Source organism: Sciurus carolinensis, chromosome 2 (assembly GCF_902686445.1).
Source record: "Sciurus carolinensis chromosome 2, mSciCar1.2, whole genome shotgun sequence".
Lineage (NCBI taxonomy): Eukaryota > Metazoa > Chordata > Mammalia > Rodentia > Sciuridae > Sciurus > Sciurus carolinensis.
This window is the reverse complement of record NC_062214.1, coordinates 150,883,919-150,897,925: the sequence shown is the minus strand read 5'-3', so window position 1 is coordinate 150,897,925 and position 14,007 is coordinate 150,883,919. Positions and strand designations below refer to the sequence as shown.

At 43.6% G+C, this 14,007-nt stretch overlaps 1 protein-coding gene across 1 annotated transcript in view; it reads left to right on the top strand.

The window, feature by feature from the left end:
* Vcpkmt (valosin containing protein lysine methyltransferase) overlaps positions 1–13,323 on the top strand; it is a 54,643-nt gene extending 41,320 nt beyond the window's left edge. The window contains exon 8 of the transcript XR_007107042.1: positions 13,286–13,323. The gene's annotated coding sequence lies outside the window, so the exon portion shown is untranslated. The remainder of the gene's footprint in view (positions 1–13,285) is intronic.
* Positions 13,324–14,007: the final 684 nt, after the last annotated feature.

Here is a 14,007-nt window from a genome sequence, read left to right as displayed (position 1 = left end):
GTTACTGCCTGCTTGAAAGTCTTAAAGGGGACAGACTTCCTTGTTGATATACAGGAGGGAGAAAGAGAGGAGGAGATAAGGGGAGAGAAGGGGACGGGGGAGGAGAAGAGGAAAATAGAGACTATTTTGGAAGCAAAGAAGACATAAAAAGGGCTAATGGGGGATGAGAGAAATTAACCTGGTCCAATAACCCAACCCAAATCCCCTGAGCTTGTCAAGGGCTTCCAGAGGCTGGGCAGCCAGGTTCAGCCAGACCCAGGCCAAACCTTGGCATTCCCCTAAGCCTGTGGGTGAGACTGTGTCTCTGTGTGTGCTCCTCGTTTCCTGTTAGGGCCTGTCTCCAATCACCAAACAACAGTGACTCAGCTTTATAAATAGGACATTTACAGTGAAAATTACAGGAAATTCCCAGAGTCTCCTGCCTGGGCTTATTTTAGGTGTGCAGCTTCTACTGTGTAGCCCCAGCTCCCTGCACCAGCCTCTGCTTCCTGCAGTATCCTTGAGTGTCACTGAAGGCAGCTCTGCCCTGTGCCTAGAAACTGCCCCAGGAGGTCTGAGAGGAAGAGGACTGGAGGCATCATCTGCAGCCCTGCACAGTCACCCCTGGGGGACAACAGTTCCCACATGGCTGACACATCCATGTGCCCAGACTTGCACCGTTACCTCTCTGACTCCCAGGAAGAAGGAGCATTTACAATGACCACTTTGTGGATGAGGAAATCAGAATTCAGTCCCAAGTCTGATTTACTCCAGATCTCCAGTAGCCTAGTTATCCTTCCCTTTTCTTCATTCCCTTATGACACATTTCTTGGCAAGAGGTCCTTTCAGGAAAGCCAGAACTGACCGCTGACAGCTGCCTGCACAGGGTTGACCACTCTGCAGCTGAGGGGCGCAGTTCCTGGAGGGCTTAGGAACTCAGTGCTGTTCAAATATTTGCTCAACAGCTCTCAGTGTGCTCTGGAATGAGCACTGGAATGAGCTGAATCACTGAAGACTGAGGCATCCTCCCAAAAATGTTTTCCTCGTGGTTCCTCACTTCTACTCCCTCATAATTAACCAGGGTCTCTCTTGCCAATGAGCCTGAGTGACAAGGGAGGGATCTCCTGCTGGGCTGCAGGAAATGGTGGCATCTTCCACATTCTGCAAAGGAAGCAATTGCACTCACCTTGGTCTACCAGTTGATACTAGCACCTTTCTGAGCTACAGAATTGTATTTCCAACAATCTGTGCCATTTCTCTCCCTTGATGCCCCTAAGCTTCTAAATTTATCAAGTTCAAAACAGAGCATCCGAATTGGTTTGTATTCTTGTATTCTCTTTCAGTTAATGGCCTCACCTTGTACATTATAGTCACTCTAGTTAGAAACCTCAAATCATCCTTAAATCCCCTGCTTCTCTCCTCCTCACCTTCTGGTGTGTAATTCCCCCTTCTTGTTCTTTTCTTTCTTTCTCTTTTTGATACCAGGGATTGAACCCAGAGTCCCTTAACCACTGAACCACATCCTCAGCCTTTTTTATGTTTTATTTTGAGACCAGGTCTCGCTAAGTCCTTAGGGCCTCTCTAAATTGCTGAGGCTGTCTTTGAACTTGCAATCCTCCTGCCTCAACCTCCCAAGTCACTGGGATTACAGGCATGCGGGCCACCACACCAGGCCCCTCCTTGTATCTTTAGCCTTGTGCGGGACAAGTCAGCCCTTATCTCCTGAGGCCCATCCTGTTTCTTTTTTGTTTGTTTATTTCAATGATGTATGTAACCACATCTTTCTTCTCCCTGCCCTTTTCTTACCCAAGGGTGGACACATGACCCCAGCTGAGCTATTCAGAACTGTTCCCCAAGAGTTTTCAAAAGGAAGCAGAGGTTAGACTCGGCTTTCCTCCCCCACCTTCTTTTCTTACTGGAGTTTGAACCCAAGGGTGCTTTGCCACTGAACCTCATCCCTGACCCTTTTTATTTATTTATTTTTCATTTTGAGACAGGGTCTCTCCAAGTTGCTGAGGGCCTCACTAAGTTGAGGAAGCCAGCCTCAAACTTGTAATTCTCCTGCCTCAGTTTCCCCAGTCGCTTGAATTACAGGCCAGTGCCACAGGTGGGCTGAGACCTCTTTCCTCTCTAGATACCAACTGGAAGGTTGGGAGTCCCAAGAGGGCTGCCACCATGTGCCCGGCTGCCTGGGAAGCCCAGCTACAGCGGGGCAAGGAAGCCCTGCTGCTGAGAGCAGCTGCAGAAAGCAGCTGCAGAGGATGCTTGGGAGGCATGGAATCCCTAACCCAGTTGTCCAAAGCAGCTCCATCTTCCCTCCAATCCATCCTCCACAAGGTCCCAGAATTTCCTTCCATTTTCCCCAATTTTTTTTTTTTTAAAGATAAAACTACAGAGAAGTGCTAACTTTGATCACTTTGTTAAGGTGGTATCTGCCAGCTCTCTCCATTCTAAAGGTCCAATTTTCCCTGGTCATCTGAGAATAATCAAATAAATATATGTTCTCATGCCCTTTTCATCAGCACCAGTCCCCACAGGTCACTGCAAAGAAGTCCAGTGACACTTGCACATGCAGGGGTCACACTAGAAAGAGCACTGTGCTCGGGGAATTAGACTTCTAATGGACAGTAAGTCTCCTGTGCTGTTCTGCAGGAGACACCATCTTTGTGACACTGGACACTAAGCTGCCTGCATCTTGCTCCCGAGGGGACACTACCACTGCTGTGTAAGACTATTTGCTATACTAATATTCTTAGAGAGATAGTCCTGGCAGCACGTGCCTGGGTTCACAAGACATCCACAAATGTGAGAGGCAAAAGGGAGCTGTGTTCCAACAGATCCTGAAAAGTTGTCTTTCTTTCCACCTCACAATCCAATCACAGATCATGGCTGCTTGTTCCACAGCAGCCATTCTCTCCATCCTCAGTGAAGGATGCTTCTCCATGTAGCTGTGTTTCCCATCTTCTCTCAAGCAGAGGCTTTCAGTGTAAGTGGTGTGTACAGCTTCTGGCAAGTGCCCTTCAGGATGGGTACCATGCCTTTCTCCTTCTCTTTCTTTCTTCCTTAAACATTAATTATCAACCTCCCTAGGATACTTCCTAATCCTGTCACCTACCTGATTCTTCTCCACATCAGAAAACAGCTCTCGACGCATTCTTTATTTTATTTTGTATGTTTTCTGTCTCTTCTCACTAAAATGTGAACTCCAAGAACAGTGTTGATACACCACAGCAAATTAGTGTCAACAGTTAAAATATTGAAATATTTCTGTACCAGTTTTGGTGACTAGCCACTGCCCCAAGGTCCCATACACCCCCCATGGTACTTCCCAGGTACCTCAATGCCTGATGTACCTGTAACAAACTACCATAGTCCAGGTGGTTCTGGAGGTTGGAAAGTGTTCCGATTCCCTCAGCTTTCCATCCAGTTCTGGAGGTTGGGAGTCTAAGGTCAAGATGCCAACTGATTTGGCCCCTGGTAAAGTTTCTTTTTCTGGCTTATAGGTGACTGTTTTTCTCCAAGTCCTCCCATGATAGGGAAAGAAAGAAAGAGAAACAGAGAAAGAGAGAACACTGGTGCCCCTTCTTTCAAGAGCACAGATGCCATCGAGCTATCAAGACCTCGTCTAAACCTAAACACCTCCCAAAGCCCTCATTGGAGGTTAGGGTTTCAACATTTGAATTTTGACAGAACTCGATTTAGTTCATTGCACCAACTACACAGTCACTGGTTTTCACAGCAGGGGAAGCTCCCAGGACCCCACTTCTCCATTAGGGGCAGTGATGTCCTGATTAATCTGTGCTCATGACATACCCAGAACATGTTCCATAAATACTTATGAATGAGTACATGATAGATTTTAGGATGGTTCCAGGCCTTCCCATTGTCCATCTCAACAAGAGGAGCTAGAGTCAGATTTGTCAGTAAATAAAAATCCAAGTTAGGCATGATGGCATGGGTACTTACAGTCACAGCTACTCAGGAGACTGAGGCAGGAGGATCATAAGTTTCAAGGACAACCTGGGTAACTTTGCAAGTCCCTGTTGCAAAACAAAAAATAAAAAGAGCTGGGGGTATAGCTCAGGAGTAAATCACCCCTGAATTCAATCCCCAGAAAAAAATAATAACAATAAACAAAAATCAGGAAAAGTACCAAATGGCAGTTCTTTGCTATTTTTAAACAAAGAATTTCTTATATATATATATATATATATATATATATATATATATTTTTTTTTTTTTTTTTTTTTTTTTTTTTGATACCAGGGGTGCTTAACCACTGAATGACATTCCCAGCCCATTTTATTTTTTATTTTGAGAAAGGGTCTAGCTAAGTTGCTCAGGGCCTTAATTAAGTTGGTGAGGCTGGCCTTAAACTTGTGATCCTCCTGCCTCAGCCTCCCAAATCACTGGAATTGCAAGTGTATGCCACCACTCTGAGCTCTTGTTCCTTTTTCAAGTCCTTTCTGCTCTAATTCCATCCCACTCTCATGAGAAAGAGAAAGTTACTGAGCAGAAACATAGAAGGGGAATCATTTTCATTTTCCCCTGAGATGAGTCATTGCCAGGACCTTCAAAATATTAACCAAGGGATCTGAGAAGGCAAGAGAAGCAGCACAGCACCAATGACAGGGGAGGGGGAAGCAACAGAAGGTCTATCCATCAGCTCAGAGCCACACACATCATACCCACCTTGACTCTCAGGAGTTCCGAGGAGATGAAGTGGTTGAAAAGCATGTATCTATTCTATTTTTCAAAATGTGCAAATCCTGTTAACCAAGAATTCTTTGTTCTGGAATTAACCTTTGAGAAATTCTTGCACGTATGCATGGGGAGGCATTGCTTGTAACAACAAAAGTTTAAATAATGTACTTGTTCAGCAGTAGGAAACAGCTCAAATGTATTGCTATAGCACACTATGGAAACCCATTTAACAATTTTAAAATGATGAATTGATCTATTAGACCAATATGAAAAGATTCTTGTAGATTTGTTTTGGAGAGAAAAAGAGCAGCTTGAAAATAATATTTGCAGGATGTTTTTTTTTCTCCAGTACTAGGGTTGAACCCAGTGGTGCTTTACCACTGAGCTACATCTGTGATCCTTTTTGTATTTTATTTTGAGACAGGGTCTTGCTAAGTTGTCAGGCTGGCCTTGAACTTGTGATCCTCCTGCCTCAGCCTCTCAAGTTGCTGGGATTATAGGCATAAGCCATTGTACCCAGGTATAGGATTTCTATAAAATTGCCCTCCAATGCTTTATTTTCTTTTTTTAAAAAACTTCCCTAAAATGCTATTAATTTAAACATACAAGATGTGTTTGTTGTTTATTCTCCATGCAGTAACTGAAATAAATTTATTTATTAATTCAACAAATATTTGTTGAGCATATACTACATGCCAAACACTGTACTGAAGACTGATATATAGATATAACCAAACAGGACAGATGAGCAACCTGCCCTCCTGGAGCTTAATATTTATGGGGAAGAAAGAATACAAGCAAATGAAACAAATGCATTATTACAAATTATGATGCATAATATGAAGAAAACAAACAGAAGAAACAGGTTGGGTCTGCCTCGGATAGGAGCAGGAGGGCAGGACCATCTGAGTAGGCCGGCTGTGCATAGCCCTGAGGTTGGGAAAGGCAGTCAGGGGAAGAGCATCTGGACAGAGACCCCCAAACTCTATTTGATAAACAAATGAAAATGTGACCCTGGCTGGGGTGGGAGAGTCAGACCCCATCCCAGAGGTTCATCACCCCTACCCACAGCAGATGGGAAACCCCACAGGATAGTGCCCTCTATCCTGGGACTTGCTTAGTGTCTGCATTGGGACAGACTGGATGAGAGCCCTTGTGGTTCACCAGCCAAAGGTACCATGGGCTCCCAAGTGGGCAGAGAGGACTCTGCTGTACCTACACAGAAATGCCACCCAGGTGCCTGTGTCCAGTCCTTCTTGCCACCCAGCCCAAGCCCCTGTCGGGGGTAAGGGACAATGGCAGAACGTGGACTTCCCTCTGCCAATGTACTTGGCCAGGGAGGAAGAAGATGGCAGGAATTGGGACTAAATATTGGTGAGTCTCCCAATCCAGTCAAATGGCATGTCCCCTTGTCCCATCAGACTTCACTTACAGAACACAGATTCAAAAATAACATGATTAATAAATTCAAGATGGTGACAGCACATGGCTCTTTCCTGGAGCTGGAGCCTAGGTGACTGCATTGTCTCAGCCTCCTCAGGCCAGCCTTGCTCAGAACTGACAGGAAGCCAGTCAGACTCTTACAGCAAGCAATGAGAGACAGGGTATGAGATTGGGCAGGGACCAGAGGATGCAGCCCTCAGTGGGTCACTGAAAAGATTTTGGGTTTTGCTTCTAGTTCAGGAAAACCACCAAGAGAAGAAGGAGAGACATAACTACTGATGGCAGGGGAGAATGGTGACTCAAACTCTGGCAGAGGCCACTGAATGGAGAGAGTAGATGAATGTGAGACATCGTTTTGGAAATAAGGTGGAAGAAGTGGGAGGTGAGGAGGTCAGGAAGTATGAATCCAAGTAGTGGGGGTGTTGAACCAGGCAAGTGTTGAAGTCAGAGGGGAGGAAGTCATGCACTGTGGGGTGGAGGGTGTAAGTGCAAAAGGACAGGATGCAGACCTCAACAGATTCAGAGAAGCCTTATTCATTCATGGACTCAAGCGCCATTAGGGCACATATTCCAGATGCAAAAATGGCTATCAGTTACAGAGGGGATTTTGATTTTATATGGTACAATGAGGATGATGTAATCATTGGAAGCCATGCATGTGCAGTTTTGACCATCAGGGGCTAGTTGTACATGTGAGAACCCAGAAACCACTCCAGACACGGGAACTCACATAAGAGGGTTTATTAAGCAAACAGAGTGTCTCCCTGCATGGTAAAAGAGAAAATGAGAGGAAAAGAGAGAGAGAGAGCATGCAAGAGAGAGTGTGAAAAGTGATGAGGAGAGAGAAATAAAGTGAATAGGAGAGAGAAAGCATGAATGTGAGAAGAAGAGAGAAAATGGTGGCGAACTGCTTAAGCAGTCGAATTCCCCGGGCTAATGGGACCAACAACAGAGAAGGATACTTGCAAGCTGACTTATGAACCAGTAGCTAGCTAGGATGTTCACAGACTGACAAGAAGTTGGGAGGCAGGGAAATGACTGCAGCGTAAAGGGCGGGGGAGCAACTTCATATTACATTCCCCTGTTTCTGTTTTTATAAGAAAATCTTTTGTTCTCCAGTTGTTTCCCTGCTTACCTCTCCTTCCTGCCTATGTGACTAGGCCTGGTTTTGTAGGTGAGATGTAAAAAGTCCTTTCTCCCAGGGGCAATCTTCAACTTCCAGACTTCCAGAGGCAGATGGCTTTTGTGGACTTCATTTCCTCAATTTAATTGATCCCCTCTTTCTACACTAACTGCCTGTCCCCAGTTCTGGCTTCATTCCCCCCTCTAATTTTAGGAACTCCTTACTGCTGTAGGGAAAGGTGGACAATGACCGCTCTGGCTTCTTCAAGCTGGAAGGGGGCAGTGTGGGGCAAGGAGTTTGTAGTTCCCTTTTTAGAAATTGGGTCAGTCGAGGGGTCCATGGTAGAAGTCATGTTGGGGAAGAGCAGGTTGTAAAGGCATCTGGGGGTGGGCGCTTCTATGGGAGAAGAACAAAAAGACATGAGTCCTAAAATGAGATTAGTACAAGATAAATGTTGCAGTATCTGGAACATGCCAATGAATATCATGAAGATGACAGAAGTCAATAATCCCTCACCAGGGGGTGGAAGAACTGAGAAGTTGTTCCCATAACAAGGCCTAACAAAGCCTGGAGAGATCAAGACCTTCATATGGCAACCTTAACATTGTCCAGGTTATCAGGAATGTAAACACAACATTTAGTAGAGATCTGTATATTTCTGTTACTAGCAAACACAGATTAAGCCTACCTGTGTCTGTAGGCCTTAAACTGACTAAAAACTTCTGACTCTGGCAGTTTCTCTTGATAGTTATCAGGCACATTTGCCTAAGAATCTCTCTTCTGTAGTTTTTAGTCTTTATTCTAGTGGGCTAACACAAGTGTACATCTTAAGTTACATTTAACTATTATTTCTTTTAAATGCCCAAGAATGGCTATATTTTGGTTTTAACTGTTTTGCTAGGTGTTTAAGATCAAGTTGGTCAAAGTGACCTGTTCCTGTCTGTTAAAGAGTCAGCTGAGTTCCCACAGGGGTCACTCGTCGAGAACTTAAGGGCAGCTTCTTAGTTCCGTTAGTGCTGTCGGTTAGGCAGGGTCTCCTCGATGAGGTGGCTTCCCTTGGAAGCACCAGGGATGTCTCCCTTTTTCCATGACCCTCCTCTGCAGAAGGTGAACTAATTGGCTTTTCATCCTCTAGTGGCCTCATCAATCTCCCTGATCAAGAGGTCATGTGACCCAGAGTTGCAAAGCTCCTTAGAAAAGTCTTCTTGTTCCCTGGATTCAGGCTGACTGAGGGCAAGACTCAAATACTGGCTTTTCTTGGCCTCTGTATTTAATCTCAATCTCTAAGTTTGATCTTAACCATCCAGTAAGCCAGTCTCACCAGTCATAAAGTAAGAGTGCTGGCCTTTAATTTCACTGTCTATGACTATACAGTTATTTACCCCCTTTTATCTAATTGGGGTCTACATTATCTGTCCTATAGGTGATGGCTTACTATTTCAAGTTAATTTACAGTGTTTCTCTTGAAGCAGTACTTCTGCAAAATATTAATTAGGCAACAGTTTTACAAAATAAAATTAGCAAGAGTAAAAATACATTCAGCTTGTATAATAGCTATCTTGAATTTTTGGCTGAGCTCTACATTATATCCCCTGTTTGAGATCACAGTAATCTTTACAACAAATATCAAACTTTTGAACACAAGTTGAAATGAGTTAAAGTCTGACTTACTTTGGAGCCATTCTAACATGCAGCAGGGTGAGGCAGAGCCTTATCTCAAGTAAGGCGTGGCTCTTTACAAATCTTAAGTGAAGTGTTCTAATTCTGATGTTGATCTTTACTCCTTTCTTAAATGTCATTTTAAGCAGTTTACATATATTGATTCCTGAGTCTATATGAACATTAGTTAACACAATTTAACATTATATCTAAAATATGTATTAAAGAAAGGCTGAGAGAGCTTTTAACTTTCCTTTTGTGTGGCAAAGTGGCAAAATGCTTTCATGTTTCATGATATTAACCTTTAAACAAATAGGCTCTCACTAACTTTTAGAAATACATTTACATTTAATTTTTTTATCTCAGTGTAAAAAGTAACACATTTTTATATATATCCTATTGATGACAGGTCCTATAATAGAACATTAAATGAAAGAAGTAAATCCCCAATAACATTTACTCTTCTTGTAAGTTTAAAATTACCATTACAGACAAATTTAATATAGAGAATAGCAGCTTGATAAATTTTCTACTTGAAAGCCTTGTATACCTAGAAAATATGAACACATTTAATATACAAAGAATGACCATTAACCATAATTGTATCACCCCCCCCCCCTTTTTTTTTTGTGGTGCTAGGGGATTTGAACCCAGGGCCTTGTGCTTGCAAGGCAAGCACTCCACTGACTGAGCTATCTCCCCAGCCCATAAACCCTAATTTTTAAGACTAGTTGTTCTAAAGACTAGAACTTAACAGACATATTAAGAGTAAATTTTACCAACCTATGAAAACACCAATAATGTTTAAGTATGTTACTCCATGGAATTTAAGGAGTTGAGAGTACTCAATGTTATTTAATAATTAGCATTTTAACTTTGTAAATTAATCAAATGTCTCTAACAAACACATTTGAGTAATCCCATACATGTCAACTCTAATTCAATCATCTTATTGTAAAAAAACCAAGATATCAGACAAGTGTACTAAACAGCATTTGTCATCTCTTTTCTGTTGAAGAAAAGTTCTAGAAAAAATTGATGTTAGACATTTTATAAACATCAACATCTTATGAGTTTAACCACCTTGAGACTTATGAGTTAGTTTTAAAGACATTTTACTTTTATTAGTTTACCCAATTTAAATTGAACCTTTTTAAATCATGTGAATTAAAAAAGTATTTGGATCCATTCTTTAAAAATTTAATTTTATGCGTGCTTATGTTTAACACAATAAAGGCCTTGTAATGTTTATCTCCATTGCATTGTAACATGTTAGAAAATAACTTAGAGTTGGATGAAAAGAACTGATCAAAAATCATTAACCTAGGTATGTAGGATCAAAATTGTGAGCTCGAAAAATATAGTATTTAAGAAAAACAAGAGTCGTAGAAGAAAAATGATAATGGCCATTAATTATAGCATGAGAAAGTGAGAAGGAGAAGGGTAGAGAGAAGAGATGAAAGGGAGAGATAAAGTGTTCTGTGTTGCAGCCCAGGAGAAATTTAAAATGGACACTTTTTTTTTTTTCCCCTGGGTTTGAGACTGGTCTCCCACTGCACCTTCTGGCTTCCTCCATTTACATTTCAATGTAAGCCTTCACTGAGATCTGAAAGGAGCTGAGATAACAGGTTCTAGCAGAAACTTGATGCCTAGGGCATTTTAACCCTTTTTCCTCATTACTAATCAATTCGGGTTTGGATACAGAAAATTGTGAAAACATTATCTCCTGCTACTTTTGAGGAATGGGGCTGCTATATCATACTCCTTATTGGGACATGCCACTGACTGTTGGGCTGGTTACTCCCTCCACACTGGTCACCTCCCTTGGGGGGGACTAGAATATGTATGCAGGACCTCATGGCAGGAGGACTAGGTGGGCTGGGCAGGGGAATGGAAGCAGAAACAGAACGGAGTACAGGAGATGGAGAAGCAGGAGCCAGGGGGGCCTCTGTCACAGCAGACAGGTATTAGAGTAGTTTGTTAGCTGAGTTGAAGTTGGAGGAGGAGGAGGGATTAAGAGGGGGAGAAGAAGCCAAAAGGAGGCATTCAAGTTTGTAAGAAGAGCAAAGAAGCACAAGAAAGAAGAGAATTGAAGATAAGGAATCCCTTTCCATCTGCCTGCACGCTCACAGAAGCTGTGTGCCATTATGTGGCCATTTTGGATTGATTATCTAAAGGGTACACAAACGAATAAGTTCTGATGGCTTTAAGCCAGGGGTCAGGCAAAGGGTTCTAAAGTTGTCTAGTAGACATCCCAGGGGTGAATCTGCCAGAATGGAGGATCCAGGTCCCATGGTGGAGACTGATACAGCCGAGTTAGTGACCAGGGCGTCCCAAGGCCACAGATTAGTTGGCTGGAGACGAGAAGGCAGCACAATGATGGGGTCATACACAAGCATCAATGTGGGCCAGGCAAAAGCTGAGAGGGTTGAGGACCTGATATCAGGTCAGGGCGAGTGCGAGCATGAAGAGGGGCCTCAACCCTGAGAGAGAATCTCCACCATAAAATCAGGAATCCACCAGCAGATAAGACCGACTAAGGGGGCCAGCTGTAACTATAAAAGTCGTGACTGGGGATACCCCCACCCCTCAGCCACCTTGAGGGCCCCAGACACTCAATAGTCACTTCTCAGGTCAGCAGAGGAGTATTTGAGTCAGCCTAGGGGAACCCGACTAGGGGACTCACCAATCTAAAGTCTGGTGATGAATACAGAGTAGAGCAGAGCGTCCGGGTGAATGGAAGGTGAGGCTGTGTCTGGGGGGCACTGGGGCATCAGATGGGGTTCCACTTGCTAAAGAGACAGTGGAAGAGCTCATCCAAGTCACGGCACCAATGTAAGAACCCAGAATACCATGCTGGACACGGGAACTCACATAAAAGGGTTTATTAAGCAAATAGACAGAGTGTCTCCCTGCAGGGTAAGAGAGAAAATGAGAGGAAAAGAGAGAGAGCGTGCAAGAGAGAGTGTGAAAAGCGAGGAGGAGAGAGAAAGCATGAATGTGAGGAGAAGAGAGAAAATGGCGGGGAGCTATCCTTAAGCAATCAAATTCCCAGGGCTAACGGGACCAATAACAGAGAAGGATACTTTCAAGCTGACTGATGAACCAGTAGCTAGCTAGGATGTTCACAGACTGACAAGAAGTTAGGAGGTGGGGAAATGACTGCAGCGTAAAGGGCAGGGAAGCAGCTTATATTACAGTACAGGTTAAAACTTTAACTTAGGAGGGCAGTTGTAAAAAGGTTGAAACTCATTGTTGTCTGGGGAGATAAGGGTCCAGAGCCCAGGGATGAGTACTCAACTCTTGCCATTGTTATTTGCTATGCCTCCAAGTAGGACTAATTTACAAAGGGGGAGGTCAAGGTTTAGGACCCAGCATTCAGTATCTGCCCCTTCTCCCCAGGGCCCATTGTTGCCAGCAAAGGATCTACTGGGAGGTTAATCCTTGGCTAGTTTTCCCTCCCTCCTCCTGAGTCAAGCCACACCCCCTCTCCATTTTTCTTTTCGGGGGTTTATCTTGAAGGAATATTATTTTCCATAACCCTTCATTTCAGACTCTGAAAGGGGAAAAAAGAATTGGGGTGTTGGTTCAGATCTAGCTGCTTCAAGCCAAGAAAGGGTGAAGTGGGGGTCCTCTCCTTTCAGAGTTCTGGAACAGAGCATGGAGCCCCTGGTGGGAAAAGGTGTGGGGGAGGGAACCTTGAGGTCATCATAGGTGGAGTTCCCCTTTGTGGTCTCAGTGAGTCAGGAGGTGAGCAGGAGAATTGCGTCCGCATGTTCTGGGAGGCAACTGGGGCCGAGCAGGTAAACTTATTAAGAAATTATTCTTATACAGAATTAAGAATAGGAAGGGGAAAGGTTATTACAAGTACAGTGAAATCAGGCAATTATAAGAAAGGTGATGATTAATTGATTTGCTAATACTAAGGGAATAATTTCAGCAGGTAATGCAGTTGGGACCCTATTGTCCTTAGGGCCATGGGCCCTACTCAGATTTAGGACGTACTCTTCATCATTCCAGGAGTGTGGGTCCTTCGGAACATAGCAAGCATGATTAACCTTGGAATCATAGTTTCCTGGTGCTTTAATCATTTCCATCCTGCTTGACAAATTATGCAAAATAAGAACAGAAATAAAATTAACAGTATAGTTATAACTAGTAACCCAGCTACATGTGTAGGAAAGTATTTAAAAGGGTTCAGGGAAGAATGAGTTGACCCATTTTTCTTAATTTTTTTCCTTGGTTATTTCTGTTGCTTTCTTAACCTGTCCCCATGGCATGGGGGTGTGTCTTCGAGGTTCAAGGCATTAACATTTTCACCCACAGGGACAGGATTTTCATTGTGCTCATCAGCCATTTTTGTCTCCACTGTTTCAGGTCCAGAGTGGCTGCTTGTGAAGGAGTGAAAGATAATATGCAGAAAACACAGAGAGAAGAAAGAAATTTGGGTGGGGGTTAAGTCAATAAATGTCCCTTGAAACCAAAGATCCCAAATGAGTTCTATAACTTGAGAAGGAAAAAGATGAAGGGGGAGTGCATATAATAAATTTAGTTCATCTCTGAGTGCTGTTAAGAAAAGGTGAAAGGAGGCTGGAAAAGGGGACATTAGGAATTTTGGGTGTATGACTTAGCAGCTTCCTCGGGAATGGCGGGAAGGCGGGTAATGCAGAGTGAGGTGGGGCCTAAAGGAACGGAGTGATGAGAGGCATTAACAGGAACAAGCTTCAAGTTGCTGAGATGGGTCCAGGAGGGGTGGCCTTCTAACTTGGCTGCAGTGGGAGTGGTTAAAATTACCTTGAAGGGGCCTGTACATTTTTCTTGTAAGGAGGCTACAGGTTGGGAAGGGGAGAGGTAAACTAAATTTCCTATGGAAATAGGATAAGGGATCCCTGAAGATCGGGGCTGGGGAAGATGGGTGTGGGCATTCTTCCAGAGGGCAGCCCTGAGGTGAGCTAAGAGGGGTTTCTCAGTTGGATATGAACTGGGGAATGGTGTTTTGCTATTTTAGGTTGAGAAGTATCCCAGACTGTGGGGTTAATCCCAGCAAGTAAAGAACAGTTGGGAGGCTTAGGAGACACAGGGACCAAGTCTGGGGCCAG